The sequence below is a fragment of the Amblyomma mixtum genome, chromosome 9, assembly GCF_055824585.1.
Source record: "Amblyomma mixtum isolate Tamu chromosome 9, ASM5582458v1, whole genome shotgun sequence".
NCBI classification, from domain to species: Eukaryota; Metazoa; Arthropoda; class Arachnida; order Ixodida; family Ixodidae; genus Amblyomma; species Amblyomma mixtum.
Genome location: NC_143020.1, coordinates 51938540 through 51964308, shown reverse-complemented (window position 1 = coordinate 51964308; position 25769 = coordinate 51938540). Strand labels below are relative to the sequence as shown.

At 46.1% G+C, this 25769-nt stretch overlaps 1 non-coding gene and 1 pseudogene across 1 annotated transcript; both read left to right on the top strand.

Moving 5' to 3' along the window:
• Positions 1-13259: 13259 nt before the first annotated feature.
• On the top strand, positions 13260-13333 carry TRNAT-AGU (transfer RNA threonine (anticodon AGU)). The gene has a single exon. It is a non-coding gene; the product is annotated as a tRNA-Thr (tRNA).
• A 9878-nt stretch (positions 13334-23211) lies between these two features.
• Positions 23212-23361, top strand: LOC149328985 (U1 spliceosomal RNA; annotated as a pseudogene).
• The last annotated feature ends 2408 nt before the right edge of the window (positions 23362-25769 follow it).

Genomic DNA, 25769 nt, shown 5'->3' with positions numbered 1-25769 from the left:
TAGCCCAAGAGAAAAAGATTTGCCCTCTCACGGGTAACGATGCAGGGAAAGTTCTGGCAAGCTGATGAAGAAAACAAGTTGAAGACGGCCCGGGAAAAAAAAGGCGGAGCAGGCTGAAGTGACTCTCTCTCCAGATTCGGTTTCTTTGACCATGCGCTAGCACTCCCTCCACCTTCCACCCCCCCCCCCCCCCCTTCAACTCTGTTGACAAGGCAATGTATAACCTCTCCGGAAAACTGGTAGGAGTGGGCTCGGTTCACGGACGAGGAGAAGTGTTTTAACGCATACCCGAATAAGATACATAGATTTACAAGGAAGTCGGACGACTGTTTATAGGCGGTAATGAATTTTATCGCTGTCTTCGTTATTCTGACGTCTTCAGCAAAACCGCGATTGTTCTGCTTCTTGACTGGACAGGAAGAGGTTAAGCCGTGAGGTCGCCATTGCAATTCGAACAACGCTAGTTTCAACAGCAGCGCTCAGATTGGACAGTGTCGGAAGCATGTTTACAAACCTTTTGTTATAGTTCATGGAAATGAATATAACAGGGTGTTTTTAATCAACCAGTTTTTGTATATATCATGCAGCTATCGAAAACGTTGCCTGTTTTTTGAAGCTATGTATTAAAACCTAATAACTATTTGGGACAATTCACCAATATATGCCACTCAGTGTAAAGGCATGGAAAAAGTGCGATGGTCAATCGAGAAAAAATTAGTAAATGATATCTCAGGGGAAATCAAGAACTCTAAATAGACGTGGGCAGGGCATGTCATGTAGAGAAGCGATTACCGATGGTAGGGGAGGGTATCGGAGTGGACAGAGAGAAATGTAAACATAAAAAAGAGAGAGAGTGAAGAGGCGCGTCGCAACAACCGCGTCCGCCGAAGCGGACGCTGGCTGAAAAAACAGATAAGCGGCCGTAGCCCGAAGGCTCCAACACACCTGAGCGCTGTTGGATGTGAGCACGTTAAATATCCCCACGTGGACGAAATTATTCCGGAGCCCTCCATTACGGTACCTCTTTCTCCCTTTCTTCTCTCGGCCGCCGCGGTGGCTCAGTGGTTATGGTGCTCGGCTGCTGACCCGAAATACGCGTGTTCGATCCCGGGCGCGGCGGTTGAATTCCTTTGGAGGTGAAATTCTAGAGGCCCGTGTACTGTGCGATGTCAGTGCACGTTAAAGAACCGCAGGTGGTCGAAATTTCCGGAGCCCTCCACTACGGCGTCTCGCATAGCCTTAGTCGCTTCGGGACGTTAAACCCCATAAACCAACCTAACCAACCAACCTTTCTTCTGTCACTCTTATCCCTTTCTTTACAGCGCGGTTCAGGTGTCCACGTTGATGTGAGACATATACTTGGCCATTTCCTTTCCTCAAAACAGTTCTCTTCTCAGAGTCATCTTCGGGATCTGTCGTGTCTGGTTGGAGTCTCTCCTCTTTCTTGGTAATTCTCAACGGTTTATCATCAAATTAGATATTTTTATGTAACAGTAATGCAATTCAGGATAAGAACTCCACGCAATCCCGTAAATAAAATGCGATTAAAGCAAGCTTGGATTCGCGAGGGAAGCAGTTCATTGCAATAGAAAGCAAATACAAGTTCACTTGAGGCACCTATGCATGTTTTCAAACATGGTTATGAGTCTGCAGTGCGCTAAGTTGAAAACAACGGCAGTATGATGGCTTAACTACTTTGGGTTCAATTCTTTAAGATGTGCATTGAGTTGTGTCACGTTTTAAGGCGAAAGCCTTTAATGTCTCATCGTTGTAAGCAGCAGTTGTCGACAGAAATGTCACGCTTTTCAATTGGTCGAAACGGTCGTGACGTCACAGTGCGCGAATTTCAAACCGGGCCAATTGTACTTTGGCTAGGGCCAATTGTACTTTGTCTAGTAACCATGCAACCAATTGAAGGGATCGTATAGTGATGCTCCAAGTGGGACTAAGCTTAGTTAATCGCTTAATTACCCAATTAGAGAGAGAGAGAGAGAAAAAAAATCTCTTCCTCTCCCGTAACCGAGAGTAGAGTAAGCATGAAATGTTTACGGACCTAATGTCATCTCGGTGGACACCCGAACCGCACCGTACAGGAAGGGAGGAACGCCACAACCCGTTCAGCGCGATGCCTTGCCATTTGAACGCAAGGTTTTTTTGAGGAAAGGAAATGGCGCAGTAATTCTCTGCCATCTCGGTGGACACCCGAACCGCACCGTAAAGGAAGGGAGGAACGCCACCACCCGTTCGGCGCGATGCCTTGCCTTTTGAACGCAGCGCTTCTCTCCCGGGCCCCTGTGCGCCTGCGCGGCTTTGCTTCGATGCGCGAAGCCCCTAAGAGATCACGTATGACAACGAAGTGTACGTGGCATTTATGTGCTTTTTGCAAGCGTTATTAGAAATCGGAAATTATAATTCCGTGCATTATCAAACGCACAGCGCGACTGATATCTTGATAAACATTGAGAAGGCACTGGCAGCAGTTATTTCTTGTGACTCGTTTGGAGATCAACCGTTGCTTGCATGCCGGTCGCGTAGGAGGGCTTAGAGAGTCTCGTTAAATCTCGTTAAGTCTCGTACGGTGCCCGGATGTTCTCGTTTCAGAGCCCGGATGACTGGAATTCAGTGCCCGGATGAGTGGATTTCAGTGCCCGGATGACTGGAATTCAGTGCCCGGATGAGTGGATTTCAATGCCCGGATGAGTGGATTTCAATGCCCGGATGAGTGGATTTCAATGCCCGGATGAGTGGATTTCAGTGCCCGGATGATGGCTCTCGGTCTCGGCGTGACGTCACCACAATGCCGACAACGGGGGCTAAAAGCATTTCATGCTTAAAAGAGACAGGCGATATGGAGGTGCAGAGATTAGGAGATATGCGAGGGTAGGTTAGCCTCAGCCGGCGTAGGACAGAATGACTTGCAGCAAATGGGAGAATCCTTGGTCCTCCCATGGACACAACCGGGCTGTTGTTGACGATGATAATAACTGTGTTAGAGCATGTTCTGGTGCCTGAATTGTGGCTGTGCTTCACAGCCACCTCAGAAAATGCTTCTTCTGCATCTTTCCTTCAATGTGACGTCCAGAAACAGGGTGGCGACAGTGTTGTCTTTTTCGGAAGAGCCCCTGGCCAACGAGACCGCCCTGTTGCTGTGCGGTAATGGACCCGCCTATATCGCTGTTGCACGTGGGAGCCCTACCCGCGTTTGTGTGACAGCGTTTGGACCAGGACGTAAAGGCCCTCAATCATTAAGGTGGCAGCTTAGGCTTGTTGGTAACACATGTCCACAAAAATAGCGCAGGAAGAGTGGGTGTACCACGAAGCATGTAACAAAGTTCGTTGAATGTATGGAATATTCAACTGTGTACAGCATACCATTGACATGCGGAAAGAAATATATAGGTCAGAGAGAAGGTGCCTGAACGAACGTCTTCGAGAGCATCGTTACAATGTAAAAGAAAAAAGAGGGGGTTTTCTTGATGTTCACTGCAGACACTGTGATGATTGTGTACCTATCTATGAACCATGCAATGTCATCACCAAGAACCCTAGCAAACTTACCGGTGAAATTATTGAAGCTAAAGCCATAGATAACCTAGGTGACTTGTGCATCGCAAAACCGTCTGTTGGATTATCTCGAAAAGAACTACATTATCTGAGAAACTATTGAAAATTTTTGTCCTGCGCCTGCGCAATGTATCGCCACGTCGTATATATTTACCGCCCTGCGGTTCACAATAAACTGTTGGAAGTTAGCGCTCGTGTGTGTCCTTGCTTGTCCTTGTTCTGTTCCTGCGCTATTTTTGTTGACCCTCAATCATGGAGGAAAAAAAACTGAGGAGGACCGTCCGGCGATGGCCTTGAAGCCTAGTCTTAACAAGTAAAGATATAGCAAAAAAGAGAGTTTGTCCCCCCCGTGATCACGCCACGTGATAGCGTGCGGTAGAATCTAGCCCCGCTGCGTGCGCGCATGCGCCGATTAGCGCGGCAAACTAACTGTACATCAACCACCTTTCTGTAGACGCCTCGCGCCACAAACCGCGCATACACGCGCTTAAAACATACCAGAACCAAAATATAAAGGACTGGGAAGGCGAAAAACTGAGGGAGGAAACGGCTTCATAAACACTCGGCTTGCGATCACTGGCCACGTGACGTCACGCTCCCTCCTTAGTTTTTTCCTTCATGCCCTCAATAAACTGCTTTATTGAGGGGCTTTACCAGGACGTAAGCTTTACCAGGACCAACGTTTTTAGATTCCTTTCAGTTTGAAAGCTGCGGTGCGCGGATTGTCGCCTTTCCGTTTCCTTCCGTGCGGTGGCGCTCGCCACGCTGTTTGCCCGACCAGCGTGGCCCTTCGCGTCTACGCCATGGTCGCCGCCGCCTGATTTGGAGCAGCCAGCAGATATCAGAAACATGTACCAACTAGCTCAACTCTCCGTTTTATCAGCATGGAAGATATCAGCTGTCCTGTGCCAGTTATTGGCAGTGACGCTTATCTTACAGTATACAAAAGCTTCAAGCAAGGGTGCTTAAAGCATCCCACCAAAAAGATGCTAGAGTTTACCAACATTGTAAACAAAGCAATCCCGATTTCTTTGAAGGAAGGTCCCGTTTTTGAAGGGGACGTTTTTTGGGAGCTGCTAGACGAGCTTGAATTGCAAAACTTTGTTCGGCTTGGATGCGCAGAGCATATGGCCACTTTTACATATGTGCTGCATTTTGTCATAGTGACACGCATCGACTTCTAGGCGAGAGACGTGAACCGTCGGCTAGAGAACAGAGAAATATTGTCATTGCAAATAAAAAAGCTCGCCTTCAAGTAGCCATTCCCTCCGTGCTTCCGACTTAGTGTGTCTGCATTTAATGCTTGTCTGTGTTCAATGAAATTAACATTATAAAAATGAAAGTGCAGTACGCTGCTCCTGTCTGTGCTATCATTGCAAATAAAAAGCTCTTCTATAGTTATTCCCTCCCTGCATGCAGCTAACTGTGTCTGCATTTACACTTGTGTTCTCTGAAATTGGAATTCTAAAGAACGTGCAAAATGCTGCTCGCATGTGCGGTGCTTCGTTGATAATAGAGCGCGGAATTTCGTGACTGATCTAGAAGCGGAACATCGCTAGTTTTATCCTTTCATTAATGTTTCGTGCATTCTTCCGAAGAAATATTGGTAGCTCTACTCCAACATACGCATATCATCAGCGCTAAACGTCGCAAACGTGATGCGATAAAGCGCAATGCAAACGATTGGTTTTTTGCGAACTGGCATCAGCCTGCTCTTTATCTCACCCTTACTAGCCAGGTGAAACATTTCTTTAACCTTGAGGCTGAAGTTTCAACGTGACAGCTCCAAAAGTACAGCAAATTTGAGTTCGACGTGTTAGCTCCCAATGTTATCGCGGCTGAGAACAGGCTGTCACAGCAACTGCCAAGCGCGAGCGCTCCGGCGCCTCCGGGCCGACAGCGACAGCAGCGCCGCGTGGTGAGTGGAAGCGGACGGGGGCCGCTTTCTCGGGCGCGGCGCGGGGGAGCTTGCAAACTGAAAGGGATCTAAAAACGTTGACCAGGACGGCATGAGGGGCGCCATCTGCCGGCACCGAACGGAAGCCTCAGCCAGTACCTCCTCGCGTGGCCACAGCATGCCGTGGCAATCGCCACAGCGCTGCTGGCACAAGGCCTCCCTCCCACTTAGGGCGCCAAAAATAAGATACGCTTTCGAGTTGCACAACACATGACATTGACGTCGGCCAGAACATTAAGTATAGATTTCCCGTGCGTAATTGTTTTATTGATACTCGTATTGATCTTCATATATAGCAAAGCTGGATCACAATGGTTTGCAGGTGCCTGCATGCATATTTGCTGCAATTTGCCTAAAATACTAGATTGGCAGGTGTTATATACTTGTTATATGAAGCGTTTATGTAGGGTTTGAAATATACTGAGAATTTGGTGGTTGTGTTTATGAAATAGCTTGACTAAATAAATATCTCGGGCTGTACGCCACCTACGATTTTACTTTTTGTTTTTGCTAGGATGTCGTCCAGGTTTTTCTGCGTTTCGCCCTCAAACTTGAAATACTGTGAAATACAATCAAAATTAATAAAAAAATCTCTCTTAAATTCACATCGGTTCGTACCTGCGATTCTTGTCGTAGACAGCAGTCGCGGTGGCTTAGTGGTTATGGCGCTGGGCTGCTGACCCGAGAAACGCGGGTTCGATCCCGGCCGCTGCGGATGAATTTCGATGCAGGCTAAATTCCAGAGGCCCGTGTACTGGGCGATGTCAGTGCACGTTAAAGACCCCCAGGTGGCCGAAATTTCCGGAGCTCTTCACTACCGCGTCCCTCATAGTCCTGAGTCGCTCTGGGACGTTAAACGCCATGAACCGAACCAAACCATTTTTGTTGTAATTTAGAACAATGATAATTATGCCTCTCACAGAATGTAATAATAGTGAAAAACAACTTGCATTAAGCACACTCATGCCGTAGTTTCAATTCCGACCTCTTTTATAGAGGACTTGAAGAGGAATCGAAGAAACTTAAGGAAGGCGATGATTTTGAAAAAGATGACTTTCCCCAGCAAATAAACTGTAATTATCACGTTTAACGCCCGAATCGAAACATTGGCTTTGAGAGACATCGTATAGTGGAAGATTTTGGCTGAGATCGAACCCGCTGCCTTGGAATGAGCACCCAAACGGCAAAGCAACTGAGCCGTCGCGGCGGGTCCCTCCGAGACAAAAATACTACGCAGCCGGTTCCAAAATAAGAGACAAAATTTTGTTGCCCTTTCGTTAGACAGATTTTTCTCCAGTTTGCGAGGTTGTCTTCTGTCGTTAGGAAAGGAGACCTTAAAATAGTACAGAAATTATTTTTACGGCAAAACATTTTGTTGTCAGGTCCCAGAATAGTACAGGAAGATTTGTTGCCCCAGAAGAAAATTTACTGGAAGTGTTTCTGGATAGGGCAGCGATATTTGAGTGCCTACACGTGCTCTTCGCTAAGACTTTTTGGTGCTGATGAGTTCAGAAATGGACATCCTAGAATGCATGGCAACCAGAAGTGACATTATACGAAATCTACCAGGCGAAACGCCATTCCACCAGTGTTACTATGCATTGCGGATTAATTTCCGGAGTCCTTCACTACGGCGTCCCTCATAGCCTGAGTCGCTTTGGGACGTTAAACCCCAATAAACCGACCAACCTTAATCACAAGTCCAGTGAAAATGCCCACTTCTCGCTTGCCCCCAACGAAAAAACACCTGGAGCACAGTCTTGCCCCAATCCCGGTTTCAGAAAGCCGTAGAAACAAACATCAAGTGGTCATAAGATCCACAATAACAGCCGCCGCGGTGGCTCAGTGGTTACGGTGCTCGGCTGCTGCTGACCCGAAAGACGCGGGTTCGATCCCGGCAGCGGCGGCTGGAATTTCTTTTGAGGAGAAATTCTAGAGGCCCGTGTACTGTGCGATGTCAGTGCACGTTAAAGAACCCCAGTTGGCCGAAAATTCCGGAGCCCTTCACTACGGCGTCTCTCATAGCCTTAGTCGCTTTGGGACGTTAAACCCCATAAACCAAACCAAACCGATCCACAATAACAACTCTAGACCTGGGGAAAATAGCATTTTACATAACTAAGCTGCAATTACTAAACATAAACATGTAGTTGGATTTTCTCAGACGACCTGAAACTGGACAAAAATACCCTGGAAAGGATTTACACAATGAAATTCAAGCACAAAATTCGCAGAGTACAGAAACATGGGCGGCCAAATGAATGTTCGAGCTCCAAACTTGTCACTTGTCTTTTCAGATGCACTGATCACTGGGCAGGACGTTGTGCCAGCACTGTGCAGTATTCTTAGTTTGCCGCGAGCTGCATCTGTAAGAGGCGCCGAATCATGAATGCCTGCTTTGACATAGAGAGCGGCCCTTCCGACAGAATCAAATTTCCCTAGATGGGTTCCACACTCAGAGATTGATTACGGAGATAACGGTGACAAGTCATATGCATGAAACACATCCGGTGGAGCGGAAAGTGGAGGCATATTGAGTATGCTGACTCGGTGACGCAGTTAGGAGCATCTAAGTTTCTCAAAAAACTCTCTGGATCCGTCCAGACCGGTTTCTCAAACTCGCGCCTGCACAAGCGTCCGCTGCCTGCTCATTGCCACGGACGTCTTTTCACCCAGAGCGCTCTCCAGCTCCTCAAGAGTGTCCTGCTGCTTGCTGGACGAGTGATGATCACCAAAGGCAACTGGCTTCTGAAGTAGACGTAAAATATGAGGATGCCAGGAAACCACACTCACTAATCAAAATAGTGGATCTTCATCGCTTCGCTAGCTAATCGATTTTCTGACCACGCAGGAGCAATGGTGCCAACAGAAATGAAGCACCCTGGTGAGCAGAAAAGAAACCGTAGCTTTCAGAACGGCATCCTGCAACCCACAGCAATGGTCATTGCGCAACAATTTAATCAAAACAATGTGAGTATCTCGGAGCACTAGCTGGCCACTACCCTGACTAGACGCATAAAACCAGTGACACTTGGCCACGTGTTGCATGGTTGGTAACATAAATATGTCTGTACGAAAGATATTCTGGGCAGCGCGCTTACTTCAAAAACTACCATGACGAACACATTGGCGATCTGCGTGGTTAAGAGCTAAGCGAACAAGACCCTACCACTGCAGTGCTCGGACCCCACAATGTAAACGTTCTACATTGACTACAAGAGCGGTGAATGCCAAGTGCAATGATTTATGGACTTGCCTTTACTTTTGTAGACGGAAATGGTATTGCAACAACGAGAGCGTGGAAGGGAACTTTTTTGTCGGATTACTTAACTATTGGAGACAATTGGTGCACCTCGTTTTCGGTTAAGATGATTGAAATCAGCGGAATCGTGCTGGAGTGCACTTCTGTCTACGCTAACGGCAGAGGCAACCTTCATCAGAAGAGTATTTGGAAGTGTTTTGACTAGTGCGTGGAAACGAATGATTTTAAACGAGCAACACGGAATGAGCGGATATTCATTCATTCATTCATTCATTCATTCATTCATTCATTCATTCATTCATTCATTCATTCATTCATTCATTCATTCATTCATTCATTCAGAATTTATTTAAGACAACGAAGAGGTTGTCCAGGGTGACGTGGCAAAAGGCATACTTTGCCTGACGAGGCCACGCCACCCGGATGACAGGCGGCACCACTGGCTACAAAAACCAAGAAAGAGCATTAAATAACAGAACACACATTCAATATTTTTTACACAATACATAAGACATCCTTACAAAACACAGGCTTTCGGCGGAAAAAACAAACAGCATACTTCAAAACACAATTCGACCATAGCAGTATTTACAAAACATACACTAGTGATAGGTATACGTTCAGTTTTCATCTTTAAGGTTCATTTATGAGCAGTGCTTTAATTAACATTTTGTATTTACGTATAGAGGGAGTGCTGGGTGCAGTATCCAGAATAATAGGGTATTGATTAATTAAGTCAGGAATTTGCCATCCTAACCTCTGAAAACCGTAATTTGTGCGTACACGAGGTGTTTCCATACATTGTTGCCGAAGTTCGTATGTGCTAAGTTTAGTGTGATGGGTGGTTTCGAAGGTTATTTTGTCTAGTTTGTACTGGCGTAATATTTCCAGACATAGTTTTTATGTGTGCAGTTTACTTATTTCTAGTATTCCATAAGACCTAAACAAAGGCCGGCAGCTGTGCAATAACTATATTTTCCCAATAGCTCGTAATGCCCGCTTTTGAATTGCAAAGAGGGAATCTCGATTTGTTTGTGTCGTCGTTAACCATACAAGGGAACAGTAGCTTCAACGGGAATGTATTAATGAATAGTATATTTGCCGCTTTATTGACGCCGGGAGATAATATCTCAATTTGTTTAAAATGCCAACCGCCCGACAAAGATCACTCCGAAGCTGTTCAACATGCGAGTTCCAAGAGAGATTTTCTTGAAACAGAACACCTAGAAAACGAATTTGCGAGCACTGTTTCAGCTGAGTGTTTTCAAAGTTTAAGTTTAGGTTGTCAGGAGCTTTTACACCTTTTGCTGTGAAGAGATTGTATTTGGTCTTATTCGCATTTAATTGCATCCTGTTTAGTTTTAACCATGTACTCAAGCCGGTCAACCAATAGTTAGCCTTTCTTTCGGGCGCGTAGGGGTCAATACCTGAGAAAAAGACATTAGTGTCATCAGCGTACAACACTAGGTTTTCGCTGCCTGGTATATTCCCGATATCATTCAGGTATAAAATAAAGAGTACAGGTCCGAGAATAGATACCTGAGGCACACCATATTTTATTGTTTTTACGTGTGAGGCTGCAGCATTTATGACAGTAAATTGCTCTCTTGATGTTAAATAGCTCTCAATTAAGGTCAACGACACGTCACGGAATCCGTAAAATGGAAGATTTCTTATTAGAACATCGTGCTGAACACAGTCGAATGCCTTTCTGAAGTCGAGGAAAATTTCCAGGGTGTGTGCCTTTTCTTCAATGTTGTTTAGAATTTTTTCCTTTATCCCAAGGAGTGCGGTTTCGGCTGATCTATCTTTCCTAAAGCCAAATTGCTCATCGGCTATAATATTTTGCGCGGTGCGAAATCGGACGAATCTTTTGTTTATAACCTGTTCGGCTACCTTTGCAAATACTGGTAGTACTGATATAGGCCTATAATTTGTTAGTTCGTTCGCGGGGCCACCCTTGTGCACAACAGTCACTTTGGCCAGTTTCATTTTCTGCGGAAAAACGCCCGTAGATAAAATAATGTTGCAAATGTGAAAGAGCGGGCAACTGATTATTTCACCTACAGCATTTAGAGGTTTCGGTTTAATTTCATCTGCTCCTGGAGCACAGCCATTTTTTAGTGCCATAATATGGAATATAGCAGGATATGGCTGGCTTGTGAAATCACGGACTGCGCTCCAACTTTTTACCAATATAATTGGTTAGAACGGCCCCAGCTGTTGCCTTAATTAACCTTTTCACAAAAGTCAAAGCCCAGTCATTTTTTATTTTCACTTTCGAACCGCTATGACGCCGTCGGCGACGCGAGCGCTGACTGAGACACCGCCCGAAATTCACCTTACCGCGAAGGATCGTCTTCATGTGCTAACGGTGCAGAGCAAAAAAGACTGTCGAGCACCCTTACGGGCGTTCTCATCCCCGCCACATGCTTCCCGTCATGTGACCCCGACGGACATGTAGGCTCTAGTGCAACGGGTGTACAACGCCCGCCACACCGCACAACCCACTGGCCACAGCTTTGGCTCGGGTGTGTATCTACACACCGGGTGGTTGTGCAGCGCGGGGCACAAGCTATGCTCACTTACCCTCGCCCAAGGCAGCGCCCAGGCGAGGGAGCCAGTGTTCAGTAACCGTCACAGTCTTTCGGTAGAGAGAGGGGTGGAATGCCAACCTGGGGTGCATCACAAGTGGTACTGCAGAGAATTCCAACCCGTCTGCTACCTTCCAGGCGTATGTGTAGGAATCTTATTCACTACGACACAGCTCTGGTGTTCGTACAGGGTGTATTGGAGGTATATAGACACTAATGGTATTTACATTCGAGAATAAAACATTTATTCAGAGACCGCAAGTTCGACAGCGTAGGCCCCACATGTTTCTCACAAATACCTGTTCTGTTGGACGTAGTGCTGTACATTTCGACCGAAGATTTCAATGCCACAAAGACAGAAGAGAGAGACTAGTGAGGAGAGCCCAACGTCATGAGGACGCTAGAACGCAAGGATAAGTAGTTTGCTAGTTGTAGATCACTGCCCCCTTGTATCAGGTGAATAACTTAGTTTCATACTACAACTGTGGAGAAGTGCACAAAAGCTGCCTCGATAGAGTGTAAGTTGTTTGTGCGGGCCGTATATTGTCGCGCTCGCTGTTACATGCGAATCGTATGATCGTTTATTGTAGATACACTCAACGTAGTACGGTCCACTGCTAAAGGGAACATGCGATTGCGTGGCCTCCGCACTTGATGAAGCGCTCCCGCCGAGGACTTGCGGGAACTGACGGCAAAGGGCGCATGCGCAATAAGGATGGCGGCTGGTTTTTCAGCTCATGCGTCTGATCCTGCCAATTCTAGCCTCGTCTAGGCAGCAGGGCTTCGCGAAGCGCGGAGGTAACGCAATCGCATGTTCCCTTTAACAGTGGACCGTACTGTACACCGTTGCAGTTACTGCAGAGAGGGAGACCGTGGCTTCGGTGCATATGCTGCCTAGCGGATGCCTTTCGGTGGGCTTCTGAGTTTGCCGAAATGCATACTTACATACACCAGACTTCCTCCGCAAGTCAAATGATGTCACTACCGATTTGCTTCATGGTCCAGGAACCTGCGACGACCGCTCGCCAAAGCACCGCGAAGCCTGCGTCTACTCGAGTGAGGCCCGGTGCCCGCACGTGGAGCCACTTGACAGCCCGTTACACGAGGAGGAAAAATGTGTACGGCGAGTGATTGCGAGAAGGCAGCAGGACACTGTGCAGCCACGAACACCTTACTTCATTCACATCAGGCGAGAGTAAAGAAGATGAACATTTCATGCACATAACCTGTCAATCACTCGTGAACGAGTGATTAGGGAGAACAAAGATAAACTCCTCAGAAGAAAGTTCTCTTTGTGCAGTTTCAAGTAATTTTTTAACCAGATGATACTGACGCAAAGCTTCTGAATGGTTGTGTAGTTCATTCTTCAAAGCTGCCGGCACGCGACTTATCGCTTACTTTGTGATGCAATATGCGACCAGATTTATCTCCATTGATAGCAACCAAGCGGAGCCGATTCTACGTTGTTCCAGAATGTTGTGGACACCTTGGTCACGGTATCTCGAAAGTTCTTTTTAAGCTTTAAATTGGTCAAATATTTAGGGGAATCCCCCAAGGTGGAGTAGATTTGTAATAAGGGAGTAATTATTCATGGCATCCACCCAAGCGCAGTCTTACGTCTACAAAGGATAGCTATACAGCTTCCTCAGAAACTTCGTAGTTAAAGAAAAATTCGTCTTGTTCCGGGGTTCGAAGTAACTTGAGACCACCGCTACACCGGAGCAGTCGCTCTACCAACTGAGCTAACCGGGACGGCAAGCTTATGGTAGGGCGAGAGCTAATTGATAGTAACAGTGCTGGTAAAATAAAAAAAACAGCGTTAGTTTGACCAACACTATACCCACTGATCAATTCGCTCTCGCCGTATACCATAAGCTTGCCGTCCCGGTTAGTTCAGTTGGTAGAGCGACCGCTCCAGTGAAGCGGTGGTCCCGGGTTCGAACCCCGGACCAGGATGTACTTTTCTTTAACTGCGAAGTTTCTGAGGAAGCTGTATACCTTTCCTTTGTAGTCGTATGGCTGTGATTGGGTTGATGCCAATGAGTAATTACTCATTCATTATAAGCTTTAAATTTAGCATGGATAGGGAGCCGGCGCGCTCGGGAAACGCTCATGCCCTCTGCAATAGACGAGTGACATGCGCTCGCAATATTCCAGTTTTGAACTAAAATGTGTGGAATCAGCATACGCTCCATGAAACAAAGGCCCATCATCCCTGTTGTGTGATATGCTCACATGGTTTTACATGCCTTTGCCTTATACTGCGCTCGTGAGCCTGATATCTTTACTGCATTACGGTTGACTAATAATACTTTCGTTTCTTGTTCGCGTTCTCAACGGTGTGTACACCCCTGGACGTCTCCGCAGGAGAGATGCGGTTGTACTGGCAAATTAGGTTTCAGACGTACCTAGCGCATTTCTCCTCGTCAAGTGCCACTGTGAAGACACGCTGCTACACTAAGAAAAGTGCCACACGGAGTGCATTTTGTCAAGCAACGTACCAAGTATGCGTTATTTATCCTCTGTTTTTGTAAGGCGAAGTCGTTACGCCTGTTTTGTATTGTTTGAACGGAGTAATTTCAGAAATTTACAAGCACAATACGAGATCAAAACTTCGTGCATGTTAACTCCCCAGAGTGGCATTAACTACTTTCTGCATCTGAAGCCCTTTCAGTGTGTACGTTGAGGATAACTAGCAATGCCTGAAGAATTTCGAAATGACTTTTTGCTTGGCTTTTCGACACACTTTAACTATACCACCTGAAGCATATGAATACTTCGATCAGAGCTTCAATAGAAAACAGAGCAGCAACTTTGCCAGCGTAATTAGCGCAGTTTGGCTCCTAAGTCATACTAAGGTACCTAATGTAACTTGGTAACAACTCAAACTAGCTGTCTAAGAACTGCACGCCGAAAACTTGGCGGAAAACCCGAATTGTTGGTCTAGTCCACATTGGTGTATCCGCCGTTCATTTGTGCTGCACCCACTGTTGTTAACATTTTAAGTAAAAAAGGTGGAGGTTCCAAGATTAAGAAAAAAATTCAGGGGGCACTTTGACTGTCTAAAGTGCGTAGAGGCGAAAGCGTTTTCCGCACCACTTTCAGTGCTTCTGTGGCACTGGTGGCGTCACATGTAATTGAGTACTAATTACTAAGTGATGACAAATCACTAATTAAAGGTTAATTACTGATTAATGCCTGAATACTAATTAACTGCTAATTAAGCTTAAGCTTAAGCTTCGCCTTTAGGAGTGGAACGCGACAGCGTGTTGTAGCGCTGCCAGGTTGTCCACGGAACGCCACCACCCGCTCGGCGCGATGCCTTGCCGTTTCAACGCAACGGTTTTTGAGGAAAGGAAATGGCGCAGTAAATCTCTGTCATCTCGGTGGACACCTGAACCGCACCGTAGAGGAACGGAGGAAGTGGGAGTGAAAGAAGAAAGACGAAGATGGCCCGTAATGAAGAAAATGAAAATTGTATTTGAGGAAAGAAAATTACGCAGTAACTGGCTCACATATCTCGGTGGACACCCGTCAAAATTCAGGGGGGGGGGGGGTGCACTTTTTTGACCTAAAGTGTGGTCACTGATGTGTGGTTAAGATGTTAAGCTTCGCCTCTGAGAGTGGAACGCGAGAGCGTCTTGCAACGCTGCCAGGGAGTCCATAGAACGCCATCGCCCATTCGGTTCTACGCCTCGCTCGTCGGTAAATTGGTTTTTGAGGAAAGGAAATGTATTTCTCTCTCATATCTCGGTGGACACCTAAACCTCGCCGGAAGGGAAGGGAGGAGGATGGCAGTGAGCGAAGACACCGTATTCACTAGACGTGCCTTTGTTCATTCCAAACCATCGAGCTGGCATGGCGGAGGGGCTCTGGCATGGATGGTGGCCATCCCACCCGGACCATTTCGCCAACGTACCGTGGGCGACGACCCCGGGCAAGTATTTGGGCGTTCCGCTCGATGCTTATCGCGATAGCGAGGACTATTGGAAAGAGCAAACGAAAGACGCACGTGACCGAGCTGGGAAATGGAAAGGCACCAGCCTTTCAATTTTCGCAAGAGCTACAGTCTGCAATCTTTTTTTTATTAGCAAACTATGGTATGTGATGAAGGTTTTGCATTGCTCGCGTGTGAACGTTCAGAAGCTACACAGGATTTTTGCAGTTTTCATATGGGCGTCCGAATGGGAACGTTGTAGCAGAACGAACCTGTTCCGGAGGGTAAAAGACGGGGGACTAGGGCTAGGGCACCTCTTTTTAAGGCAGCTGGTGAACCGTTTTTTGTTTTTTCGCGACGTCACAGACCCGTTCTTGCGCACCGTGTGCCAAGTGAAGCTGCAGCGATTGCTGTCGGAGTTTGTGGTATCCACAGAAGAGCTCTCTGGTGGAACTTTTGGTTACTACAAAGAGATTGTAGCAAGCGTTCGGTTTCTTTCGGCACGTTTTTCCACCGATTATTTGTGGAAAAGCAAAAGGAAAAAGTTGTACAATGATCTTTGTGATATTGTTTTCTCAGAGCCCATGTACAGGGCCTTGTACAGTGGAGGCCCGGGAGGGGATGTTTTAAAAAGGGTGAAGAAAATGCAGGTGCCACCAGGAGTAAAGACTTTCTTTTTTAAGTTGCACACCGGGATGTTACCAGTTAAAAAGTTTCTAGAGGGAAAGGATTTCTTTTTACCGTGGGGATCGAACTGCTTAATTTGTAAACAGCCTGAAACAATAGACCATGTTTTTTTGCATTGCTGGGAAGGGGTTTACTTTTGGGACGTGTTACAAAGGACCATAAAGAAAGAGCTACCACTTGACGCGCATGGAATTCGCTATTTTAGCACTGATAATGGGGATGGGGCACCTTTTGATCTCATAATGCTCTTGGGCCTCCACTGTATATGACGCTCCAGAATGGCAGGCTACCATTGTGACAAAGACGCACGACCGGCCCGAATTTATTTTCGGGAAAGCATGGACTGGTTTCTTGCAATCCAAAGGGCAGCTGCGGAGCCTCCCGAGTGGCTCTCAAGACTAGAGCCGTTGTGTATGTTGCGGGAATTTTAAGCTGACGAAGCCAGTCTCGTGCTGGCTGACCACGACAGTGTCGTATGTATATAGCGTTATGTGTATTTTTGTTTTGCAATGTCATGAGCCAAAGACAGGCAATAAAGGAAAAAAAAAAAGCTGACATGGCGGAGTGGATAGCATGCTCGTCTCGCACTCCGAAGACCGGGGTTCGATTCCCGAGCTCGACCAATTTCTTACCAGGTTTTATTTATTTATATGGCCTGACTAGAGAAGTTAATTAGGCTAATTGGTAATTAAGCAATTAACTAAGCTCGAGTCCCACTTACTTGGAGCATCACTATATGGTCCCTTCAATTGGTTGCATGGTTACTAGCCAAAGTACAATTGGCCCCGTTTGAAACTGGCGCACTGTGACGTCATGACCGTTTCGACCAACTGAAAAGCGTGACATTCTCTGTCGACAACTGCTGCTTACAACGATGAGACATTAAAGGCTTTCGCCTTAAAATAACTTCCCTTTTTCTGCGGAAATTATTTTTAAATTCGATGACAGTGGGACTACATCGAACGGTCTGTGCGACAGGGTGTGTTTGATTTTCATTCACCACTAAAATGAGGTAATGGCTTGAAACTAGAGAGGCCATGATACCACGCAAATTTTCTTCTACGAATTCTTGTTGCTGCATAGAAAGATATCTTTCCACCAAGTCAAGACATGTATTGCTAAACCTTGCAGAGATCTTGAAGCCGCGGAGCAAAGTGGCGAGACATTAAATAGAGAGCAAAACGGCTATATGGTATTTGGCTCTGGAAAGACCCATAGGACACGAGAAATGCTACCATCGAATGCGGGAAGATAGTAAGCCTTTACCCCCAAATGCGGGGAATGGAGCTCAAAGCGCGAAAATAATTGAAAATATGGGCGCCAGCACCAGTGATGGTTTATACCGTCACCTAAATTTCCATTCAGAGGAAAAATAAATGCCTATTTGTGACCTTCTCTTTCTTCAGTAGTTTGGAAATTGCGCGAATTATAAAAAAAAAGAGAAAATTTCGCATTCTAAAATTGCTTGAAAAGACAACGTTTCTCAGTTGGCTCAGTTTTACTCGTAAAAATCTTCAAAAACAAGAAAATGCCTACCAGTATCTGTCTCGCGGCCTCGCGGGGGAGGGTCCGCCGGGCAGAGAGAGAGGACGTGAGTGGAAGAGGCGAACACAGACCGCTGAAACAAGGCCAGTGCGGATAGGAAGGAAGGGAAAACTTTATTTGCACTAATGCTTCTTACTGCGGTTTGGGGGCATCTTCAGAGACGACTTGGTTCTACCCCCCCCAGGAGCCTTCTCTGTCGAAGTCCGCCTGTAATCAATGGTCGGTTGCCCTCAGTCCAGGGCTCCGCTGGCCACTGCCGCCCGTTGAGCTCGCTGTACCAGCCCTTGTTGGTCTTCAGAGCGGTCGCTGGACAGCAGAGTCTCCCATTGCTACGCACTCGGGTTTTGTATTTTGGGGATCACGACTATGCTTTGGCAGGCCCATGTGATGTGATATAGAGTAGGCAGTGTTATGGACCTTAGGAACATAAACACTTGAGTGCAGTGGGGTCGTGCCCCGAATTCCTCTTCAAATAAAGTTTTTCTCTCTCTCGCCGCACCAGGGACATTTGTCCGCGTATATCGTAGGGTGGATTTTGTTTAGTATATGTAGGTTTGGGAAAGAGCCTGTTTGTAATTATCTCCAAATGACAGCTTCCTCTCTGCTGAGAGATTTGTGCGGTGGGGGATATCGCATTCTTCTGCCTGTGTAGTTTTGTAGCATGGCCGAGTATTCCCTGGGTGTTGGCGAGAGTTCCGCGGCTCCGACTGCCACGCAACACGTCTACAGAAAGATTCATGGCCCTGGGATTACATAACACCTTTGAGGAGCTACGAGTGGCGCAGCTCGAGTCGCAAAAACTCAGGCTGTTGCAAACAACGACTGGAAGAGCGCTCCTTCAGAGGCTCGGATACCGCGAGCAGATGCGAGAAATGACGAGGACGGCAATGATCCCCGACGAGCTTCGCAAGACCCTCAAGGTAGCGCCAATACCAAAAAAACATGGATCCCAACCTTCATCGAGGCAGAAGAGAAGCGAGGGCCGAATTCATCGAGAAAACATACGCTCCTCAAGCCACGACCGTGTATGCAGACGCGTCTTGGAGAGGAGGAGACACCAAAATCGCTATGGCGGCGGTGGTCGATTCGTCTTTACGCGAAATGACCAGCGCGTCTCTCCGAGGCTGCACAGCTGCAGAGTCCGAGGAAGTAGCCCTTTGCTCTAGCGTTGGCGGAGGGCTATAGAACCGGGCGGTCGCTCACAATACTCACGGACTCTCAAACAGCCTGCCGAAATTACATGAATGGCAGGATAGGTCGTCACGCGCAACGTATACTCCTCGCAGCGAGCGACAGAATCGAAAACCAGGAAGAACAAAACAACATCACACACAAAATTGTGTGGGTACCGGGGCACACGGGGGTGGCAGGGAATCAAGAGGCCGACAGGATAGCTCGAGGATACATTACTTTCCAATGCGGACAGAAGTGATTTCGCGCAAAATACTACTTCAGCCTGAGCCAACACCACCTAGACGAACTGAGCCAGGCGACTCTCGACAGGTGTTTCACTGAACTTGGGCACTCCGCGTCGCAATTGGAGAGAAACAAAAGAGCAACCAAAGAGCAAATATATCATTCCTGTCGGGATGACATATCCTCATTGACAGTTACTACCGACGCCCTAAAACAAGAAAATGAAGCATTGAAAGCCAGATTGAATGCTCTTGAGGATAGATCCCGGAGGGACAATCTGGTGTTTTTCGGTATTCCAGATGTGGCAGGTGAAACACGGAAGGAATCCGAAGATAAAATTAGGAATGTGCTTCTTCAGGAATCGTTGTTAGATACTGCTGCCAGTGATATCTCCCGAGCACATCGGATTGGTATAGCTAAGCCAGATAAAACTAGGCCAATTGTTGTTAAATTTACAAACTATAAATGAAAGGAGAAAGTGCTTAGCTTTAAATCAAAGTTGAAAGAGTCCGACGTTGTAGTCTCTGAAGACTTCTGCCCAGCCACTTTACACGCTAGGAAAAAACTAATCGAATTTGCTAAGCAAATCGCGCAGGAAAATTGTTTAAGCTTCGCTACAACAACCTTCTCTTAAACAACAAATGTTACGTGTACTGTCCAGTCACCAGTAGTGTCAGAGAACAAAGTAACACACATGCTTCGGCTGCACAGATCGCAAACTCTCGTACTGATTCTACTGATTCTACTGATTCTTCATAACAGATAAATCGCACAAACGACCACAAGGGCCTAATAACGTCACTGTCCTTTTCACGAACATACGCAGTGCCATTAGAAATCGCGATGAACTGTCCTCCGCTACTGACACTACTTGCGCTGATATCGTTATCTTAACAGAAACGTGGCTAAGTGATTCCGTTCGAAACGAAGAAATCTTTTGCACTAAAAAACGCTTTTCGGTATTTCGCTGTGATCGTTCTTTTCGGCGAGGGGGTGGGGTACTGATTGCTGTTTCTGAAGACTTGAAATGCTTGCAGTTCGATGTTGCCACTCCGATCGAATTCACTTGTGTTCAAATCACAGTTGGTCTTCAAAAGCTAGTATTTCGTGCTTGTTATCGACCGCCGTCGAGTCCTTCCGGGTTTTGCGAAGATCTTCACGACACCCTAAACATTATTACCACTACATTTCCCAATCTTCCTATTCTTTTATTTGGCGATTTGAACTTTCCTGATATTAACTGGACATGCACCACGTTTAGCCCAAGAGCCAGTACTTCAGAATCATCAAATTTTATATCGGTCTGCTCCGACTTTTGTTTAACACAGGTAATTACTCAGCCAACAAGACTGACAGATTCCACATCCAATACATTGGACCTATTGCTAACAAATGCGCCACATTTAGTTTCCAACATTAATTACTTGCCAGGAATAAGTGACCATTCTCTACTTGCAGTTGAATTGAACTTACCGTCATTCAAAATGCGAAGTAAAAAGAAAGTTCTATAAAATTACGGCAAGGCTAATTTCTCAGCTATAAATGAGGCCCTTGAGCATTTTCTCGACAGTTTTCTAACAAACTTCGATCAACGTTAAGTCGACATTAATTGGTGTTTGTTTAGGGATAAACTGCATGAACTTATAGATTTACACATCCCACAGATAAACATCACAACGAACCTTCATTCTCCGTGGTATAACCGACAATTAAAACGTATCGATAATAGGAAGAGACGAATCTTTAGGAAAGCGAAGTCCTCCGGTAAACCGGAGCTTTGGTCGAAGCTAAAAGAAATTAGCAAAAGCTACAAAATAACATTGAAGGAAACGAAAGAGAACTTTTTTAATGTGATATTGCCTTCAATGTTGACTAGCAATCCCAAAAAATTCTGGAGCATCATAAATAAGCAAGACCAATAAGATATTTCACTTCACGACTCCCAATCAAATCCTGTTCCAGCTACTAATTGTGCTAATATTCTAAATGAAACTTTTGGTAAAGCCTTTTCATGCACTTCCAATGCAACGTTCCCTGATTATGAATATCACATTGAGTTTCCAATGGATCCGATAAGGTTTGATTCTTTTGGTATGATTAATATCATTGACAACCTAAAACTGAGTTCATCTTGTGGCCCTGACAATATTAACACTAAAATATTGAAGAACACTAAAGTTTACACCGCTATCATATTATCTAAAATATTCGAACAGTCGATTGAGCTCGGCAGGTTACCAGAAGACTGGAAGATAGCTAAGGTGGTTCCACTCCACAAATCTGGTGACAAGCACTCATCAGCTAACTACCGCCCAATATCGTTAACCAGCATTTGCTGCAAAATCATGGAACATGTCATATATTCTCACTTGGTAAAGTTTCTTGAAAACAACTCATTTTTCACCCCTATGCAACATGGCTTTTGTAAATTTTTTTCTTGCGAAACACAGCTTCTCACTTTAACTAATGACATTCAATGTTTTCTTGACCGCGGTTGTGAAGTCGACTGTATCTTTCTAGATTTTTGTAAAGCATTCGACAAAGTATCCCATAGCTTGTTTCTTTATAAACTCAGCAAACTGAATATTGACCCTAACGTACTAGCGTGGATTAAATCCTTTCTAACGAACCGATCACAATTCGTGCACGCTAACAATCACAACTCTTCGTTAATTGCAGTAACATCTGGTGTGCCGCAGGGATCGGTGCTCGGTCCCTTAGTTTTTCTTGTTTATATTAACGATCTACCTTCCAACCTTTTCTGTTCTATGAAATTTTTTGCTGATGACTGTGCTGTTTATCATGTGATTAATAATTCTAACGCCGTTGAATTGCTACAAACTGACCTGGACGCAGTCTCTATCTGGTGCTCTAAATGGCGAATGACCCTTAATGAAACTAAATGCAAAGTGATGCGCTTCTCACGTCGTAAAATGGCTAATACTCCAGTCTATTTTATTAACAGTACATCTTTAGCACCAGTTACATCGTTTAAATATCTTGGTGTGTATCTAACCCCAAACCTCACTTGGAATGATCATGTCAGCCACATTGTCGCCAACGCTAATCGCATGCTGGGATACATAAAAAGAAATTTTTCTCTTGCTGCTTCTTCTGTCAAACTAACACTCTATAAATCCTTGGTGCGTTCTAAGGTAGAATATGCTTCTTCAATTTGGGACCCGCAAACTAAATCATTGATAACAGCTCTTGAAGCTGTACAAAATCGAGCAGCCCGTTTTATTTTTTCAGACTATAATCGTTCACATAGCGTGACACTCATGAAAAATGGATTGTCATTACCACCCCTTGAGACGCGCAGAAAAGTGTCACGACTGAGCCTTTTCTTTAAAATTTTTCACAAGAATGAATACCTAAAAAGAGCACTGTTCACACCACCTACATACATTTCATCACGCGTTGATCATCCGCAGAAGGTCGGCATCCCACTTTGCCGCACTACTGCTTGCTTGGCAACTTTCATTCCCAGGACGTCATCGGAGTGGAACCACCTACCTGCAGCCTTACTTACTACTAACAACATTGAAGAATTTAAAAAACGGTAGCGGGATCATTTTGTCGTAGATTAGATAAAATGGTCATTTTATTTATTTTCACGTTGCTATCCTGTATACAGCGATTTCGCCAATTTTAAAAATGCATTTTCGTTATTCTTGCCGCTTACTGCTGCTAACGGTGTTGTCATTGCTTTGTATTATAGCTTGTGTTATGAGTATTTCTAAATGACCTTATGCCTTAACACTACTTTGTATACTTTTGTTTCTCAAACCTAAAGTTTTTTCGCGTTTCATACTTTTTGCAATATTGTTTACTTGTATTCTCTTAACTTCGAAATCTTGTGTAATGATGCTGCTAAATACGCGCGTTAGCTATTGTTTTAAATAACCCGTTGTATATATATTTTGTACGCATTTGTAAACTGCTCACTGCCTTCTCTAATGCCATCCAAGGGCCATGAAGGAACCTGAAATAAATAAATAAATAAACACTGATTCTAAAAATGAGATGTTAAACCTTTAAAAATACGGTCATACGATTTGTACCTTTTATGTAAAGCGGTGGAGTAATTAACACTTCCGTAGTAAAAGGGTCACACTAACGAACGAACTCAACATCACACGATATTTACGCTTTAATATACCTCCCTGTCTATTTTTCAAGCTACTCTCACTGGCAACATTGCGAGGCCCCCTGTGCGTGGGATCTTGTTTTTGAACATCTGCTCGGCATACTTACCTGGTGCCGGGGCATCCTTGGTCAGGATGGAGGAGCCTCCAGGGTGAGACGCGGGCATTGCACTGCGCCCGTGTTGACCCCTGCCACTTAGATGGGGCATGTAATTTTTGGTAGTGGGGGACTGCGTGCGCGCATCCCCCTAAACCTTATCGAATTCAAAAATTAGACACACAACGCCAGGTGTTCAGGGGTCTTAAAGGCTGATGACGATGAAACGTGCGTGGCAAGCCTCACGCCACCTCTACCCCCCGCCCCACCCTTCCCTAGATAACAAACGCGCGACACTGTGGCGCAGACTACTGACACACACTCTACCCTGACCCCTTAACCTAGCCCACTATCATCCATCCTTTCCCACTCCCGCATGTACCCTATGCCCAGAACCCTTCGCTTCTTCCCTCCACATCCTTTCCCTCTGCCCGGCGGACCCTCCCCCGCGGGACCTAGAGAACCTCAAGACCTGGGAGGACTGGGAGACCCTGCTGCGCTCGGAGGACCCGGCCGTGCAGACCATCGCCACCGGCCGTGCTGCCAGTGTTATGGACCTCAGGAACATAAACACTTAAGTGCAGTGGGGTCGTGCGGGGACCCTGGGGCGTGCCCCGAATACCTGTGTAAATAAAGTTTTTTTCTCTCCGTTCACGCCGCAGTACGTGGAGCAGGAGGGGTGCATCGGCGCCGTAGCGGTGGCTTCGAACAGCAATGTAGAGGTAGGACTTTGCCGTCTGTGTGGCAACGTGGTTCCCTCTGCCACGTCAGTTCTAAGCAAGTAATCAGCACCACTTGTGTGATCGTGTGCTATGGACAGTGACCGACTGCGTTCACGAAGTGAGCGGGCAGGCTTTCGCCTTCTCACAAGTAAGCAGTCTTAAGTGTCTCTTCCGAAGTTTTTTTTATTGCGTTAGCAATACTACTGTAGGTTGTGCCTCGTCGCGTAGCCCGGGTCGGTAGGAACGGATGACCTTGAACAGCGTTGCTTCAGCCACACTCCGCCAGATGGCAGCGCCGTCGGCGCGTCGCGCGGCAGCGGCTATGAGCAGTTTGCTCTGTCTGCGACAGATGGCGCCAGTAGCAGGTCCGCCAGTTCTGGCCTTCGAAGCCGGCGTTAGCAGCATTGGCGCGTAGTGCGTCGATGACATTGGAATGATATCGGTTAAGCAATTAGCCTAATTTGTAGTCACACCGCATAAATAAATAACACCGAGGAGGAAATTGGTCGATTTGGTGAACCGAACCAGGGTCTCCAGTGTGCGAGACGAGCAGACTAACCACTCCGTCATGCCAGCTCGATGATTTGGAATGAACAAAGGCGCGTCTAGTGAATACGGTGTCTTCGTTCACTCCCATCTTCCTTCCCATTACGGCGAGGTTCAGGTTTCCACCAAGATATGCGAGACAGATACATTTCCTTTCCTCAAAAACCAATTTACCGACGAGCAAGGCGTACAGCCGAACGGGCGATGGCGTTCTGTGGACTCCCTGGCAGCGTGGCGGAATGGTCACGTGGCCAAATATGGCGGCGGCCATGCTCCCGCGCTGTAAAGCGTCTATAAATGCTCGCTTGACTTGGCGTGAATGCTTTGCTATGCAGTCCTTTAAGGAAAAGTAGCAGCTGCAGGAAGAAGCGAGAAAGCGGCAACGTGCACAAGAGACGCCAGAACAGCGTAAAGAACGTCTTTGAAGGCCGCAATGCTACCAGGCGAAGGAAACGCGCAGAAGAATCGCCAGAAGAACGCACGCACCATTGCTAACGCAATTTACCCGGTTTAACCAGAGCTAAACCACTGCCTATTTTTTTTGATCACGGGTGCAAGACCGGGCACGCCGTGACGAACGCGAGGGGCGACATGCAAAGAGCAAGCCAATGACCAAGTCAACAAAAGTCATTACGAGAAAGCACCTGTTGAAAGTTAGTGCTTTGTCATCAATGCTCCAGGTCTTACCCGTATAGCAGGCTGGAATAACACTGGAAAATGGGAAGTTCAGCGAGGAGACCACTGGGAACGTTTTGAAGCACTACGGGACGTTATATACAAATGGCGTGGGCCATTGCATCTCAAACTATAAACCTTGCGCCGCGGCATCTCTTAAAAAAATTTCGATCCCCTGCATGTATTCGAAAAAAACAGAAATCATCATTTCATGTTTCATGAGGCAGCACTTAGAACTGCATATAGTTGCAATAAAGAAGATTTTAATCGCAACTGCTGGTATTATTTTTCGTTCCGTATTATCGTTTTTTTTTGTGCAGAAAAACATGTACAGAGGGCAAGACGCATGTCTAGAACAAGCGAACTGTCTGTTCCGCACCTCCCAAAGGCGTTTAACTAGGATACAACGAAATTCTATAACTTTAACTGCACATCCTTGCATCCAGAGCGTTTTTAACCAAATGTTATCGATATATATCGCGTGTTCAGCCCAAAACACACCAAGAACATGTTCTAGACAAGCATTTTGCTCTCTGTACATCTCTGACAGCCAAATTAGGTCGCTTGCCAATTTATCCCTCCTAAGAGCTCCTTCCTCACCATTATTTATTAAGTGTGT